The sequence below is a fragment of the Pteropus vampyrus genome, unplaced genomic scaffold (genome assembly GCF_000151845.1).
Source record: "Pteropus vampyrus isolate Shadow unplaced genomic scaffold, Pvam_2.0 Scaffold233, whole genome shotgun sequence".
Taxonomy (NCBI): Eukaryota; Metazoa; Chordata; class Mammalia; order Chiroptera; family Pteropodidae; genus Pteropus; species Pteropus vampyrus.
In genome coordinates this window covers 1377720-1381737 of record NW_011889014.1, presented here as the reverse complement: position 1 = coordinate 1381737, position 4018 = coordinate 1377720, and the positions used below count along the sequence as shown (strand labels likewise).

At 44.5% G+C, this 4018-nt stretch overlaps 1 protein-coding gene across 1 annotated transcript in view; it reads right to left on the bottom strand.

Annotated features, from left to right (window-relative positions):
- TIAM1 (T cell lymphoma invasion and metastasis 1) overlaps positions 1-4018 on the bottom strand; it is a 348762-nt gene that overhangs the window by 275937 nt on the left and 68807 nt on the right. The window contains exon 2 of the mRNA XM_023519721.1: positions 531-583. The gene's annotated coding sequence lies outside the window, so the exon portion shown is untranslated. The remainder of the gene's footprint in view (positions 1-530; positions 584-4018) is intronic.

Genomic DNA, 4018 nt, shown 5'->3' with positions numbered 1-4018 from the left:
AAAAGAGACTTAAGAGACATATCAACCAAAAGCAATATGTGAACTTTGTTTAAAGCCTTTGATTACCCTGAGATATTTTTAACTAATTCTGGAAACATATTTATGAGACAATCAAGAAAATCTGAACATGGGTATTTAGTGATATTAAGAAGTGAATTATTGTTCATTTTTTATACATGATAACAGTATTGTATTGATCTTTAACAAATATAGTCTTTATCTTTTCAGAGAATCATATAGAAATATTTAAAAGTAAATCCAATTTTCTTTTTATATCCTCACCCCAAAATTCTTCTTCAAACAAATGACTTTGGTTGTTTTAATCTTATATGTAAGTTACCATTTTCAAATATATCCATGAATGAAGTAATGGCAGAAAAAATAAGGATGAAAATCAACAAACACTAGGCACAGATTTAGGGCTATATGATAAACATAAATGAAACAGCAAATGTATTTAATATACCCTTGATGAACCTAGAATGTCCTTCAAAGCGTACAGAACGTATATAAGAGTATAAACTGCTCACCATGTGGATGTCAGGCTTCTGATAATGCTAACATCTGGAACACAGCCATCAACCTGGAAATTAAAAAAAAAAAAAGACTTCTGAGTGACAAACAGCTTTCACAAAGCCCAAGCACTTTACTCCATGAAAGAAAAAGAAATGTGCCATTTATAAAATTGTTATCAAACAAGGCATCAGCAAGAGCTAACAGCAGAGGAAGGAAACAAAGGACTTAGAATTTGAAGCAGAGCAATACAGGAATTTACAGAATAAAGACAAGAGTCCACACAGATTCAACCCTCGGGGGCATCACCCTAATGCAACCCTCTACAGTAACAATATCCCAGAGTCCAAAATGTAGGTTCACCCAGGCTTAGAAACCCGTTCAATAAAGGAAGACAATATAGCCATCATTAAGATGGCTAAAATTTGAGAAGCTAATTTATTCACTTAGTGGGGAGGGAATGGGTTGTAAAGACAGGCCAAATTGAGATCAAGGCAGGGCTTCTTAACCACGAGAACCAGCCCACCAACAGGTGAGCGCACTGCTCGTAGTAAGCTCCACGTGGGTGAGGCTGGTCTACAGGTCCTTGAGGGTTCAAACAAGACCAAGGTTTTATGGTAGGTAATGCTAAGGAAAACCTTATCCTAATGCTTGTTACAATGGTAAGGATGACTTTATTCAGGACTACTGTAATAGAGAGAGAGGAGGCTCACCTTCGAATAAGGCAAAGACACCTGGGGATTTATGGCAAACAAGCAGAACGAGAAGATCAGTGGCCAAAAATAACCCAGAGGAAACATCAAGGGTGGGGGCGGGGGCATTGTCATTAAACCAACAGAAAACAGGATTTTTGCTGAAGGTACTCTGGGGTGATCAGATATCACAGTTGGTGAGATCCTCTCTAAACCGATTTGGCAGGATTCTTGGTAAAACTGGGCGAGGCAGGCCAAAGACAGTATAGGGACCAAGGTCCAAATCTCGTCGAAGAGGGCTCAGAGTGGCCTGATTGAAGTTTGCTTAAGGAGAAGGTCTTTGTTAGTGCTGCCACCTTACAGAGATGCATGGTCATAGAACAAGTGCAAGGAGCCAGGAGCAGACCTAAGACGGAGTAGACCCCAGACGGTGCAGACCCCAAACGGCCCAGATCCAAGCCTGGTGATGTCAGTTACACCCGCTGCCTCACAGCACACCACTTTTTAATTTCTCAATTGCTTCTAGGCACATAATTTCCATTTTCAAAACTCTAGAAATGCCCATTTCTCTACATCAAGCTACCACTGAACATAATGCCATGGAAGTCATTTAGATACAGTTCCCTGTGATACTGAGGCAGATTGGTTCACCACCATGAAGCATAATGAAACCTTTCAAAGTGGCCTTGTAATGGCAGGCATACGATAGAAAAACTAAAACACTTAGTTTAAAAGCATCTGAAAAGCAACAGGAAGCTTCCAATCACTAACAGGATTACAAAAGCTCCATAGCACAAGCTAAGCAATTCCCCATGACACCTGGTCCGCAGGGAAAGCATCTGAAGAAACAAAGCTGCTCCGCGGCAGTCTCGAAAGCGCCATCTGCTGGAAAAAGTTATTTTAGACTCTGAAGGCAGATGTGCTAACTATATTCTCTGGTTGCCCTTCAGATTACTTCGTGGCTTTTCCAGCGGGATTTGTGCCCTGGGAGGCTGACCTCCACCGCCTGCATCCACCAGGTTCTGGCCTTCCGGCCCCTTGGGAGATAGCAGTAGAAGCCAGCAGACTAAGAGGAGGGTGAAGAAGGAAGGAGCATGGATCTTCTGCTTCCTCCCTACGGGTTATCTCCACAAGTTACACCTCCTGTCAGGGAACCCTCTCCCTCTACACCTAATTCTATGGGTTGAAAGGTGCCATTGACTAAATATGTCCCCCACGATTCATATGTTGAAACCTAATCCCCAATGTGGTGGTATTTGCAGGTGGGGACTTTAGGAGGCAAGTAGATCGTGAGGCTTAATGGGATTAGAGTCTTTATAAATGAGACCCCAGAGAGCTTCCTCACCCTTTCCAGCACATGAGGACACAGAAGACGATCATCTATAAACCAAGAAGCAGGCCCTCACCAGACACCAAATCTGACAGCATCTTGATCTTGGACTTCCTGGCCTCCGGAAGTGTGAGAAATAAATTTCTGTAATTTATAAGTTACTCAGTCTGTGGTCCTGTTACAAGAGTCTGAACAAATCGAGTCAGAGGGGCTTCCTTCCATTGACCCCTTTACTTCGCTTCCTCCTTTCACCTCACTACCCCCTTTCAGCTTCTTAACCCCATGACATATCTTCATTAAACTCTATTCTGTCACCTCTTTGAGTGTGTCATACATTTTCCTGCCAGAGCTTTGAAGGACAACAATGGAAGAGAATGGGGAGGGGGACACATGCGAGAATCAAACATTTAATTTTTCATACTTGTCCTCAATTGAAGCGGGGGAAGAAAACTCAATTTTTAAGCTAGATTTCATTGCATGTGTACGAGGCAGGGGGCGGCGGGAGGGGTGCCACGGGCTATGTCTCAGGAGGCTGCGTGTGAGGGTTCAAATGAAAATCCAGTATTTATATACAGAATTCTGTATACGTGTGCATTTTTCTGACAAGAGAAATCCAGGAAAAAAAAAAAAAAAAGGCCCAAAATGTAATTGTACTCTCAAAAGTTGACCCAAAAATGCAGAGCCGATACTGTAAGAGAAACACGGCACAGAAACAGCCACTGTCTGCCCAGGAGAAGAACAAGGACCAGGCAGCTTATACACCTGCACCGGGTGTACAAGCAGGAACACAACCTCATCCCCTCAGGGAGGGGGCTGGGCTGGAGGAGAAACCATCAACCGCTTCCGACTGCCACCACCCACCCCAAAGAGGCAGTTGGGATTGCTGTGTTCCTGCACATCACTCACAGCTCCCTTCCAACAGTAAAGTGACATTTCAAAAGCTCATCAGCTCAGCAGGTGCTCAGATGCACAAGCAATAGAAAAACAGTTCCGAGGCTGTGGAAAAGCTCATCTTCTTGTTCTGGAAAGCTCCAGGCTGCTGAGGCTGGGAGAGCATGGAGGCAGCAACTCAGGAAGGGGGAAGCTCCAGAAAGAGCAGACTAGCAGAGCTGAGCCCGCAGGAAATGCCCAGAGTTGTCAGCCGGCGCTCCATTCTGGGGGAGGGCACCGTGGAGTCAACCCTCACCCTACAGACCCATGGCCAGAGCCCAGCTCTGCCCCACACCTGCTGTGTGACCAAGGATATGTGGCTCACCCTCACTGGGCTGCAGTTTTCCCCTTTGCAACAGGGACATGACCATGCAGTATGAACCTCACAAGGTTGCTGTGAGGTGGAACAGAAATGTGCCTGCAAGACCCAGTGAATGCCTTCCCAGGTAATTTTTTATGCTCATATCAGAGCTCATCTCCATTTCCTTCACTACTGGGGTGATCTCGGGTACGAACAAACGGACAAAATCAACCTCCAATTCCACACCAAGGT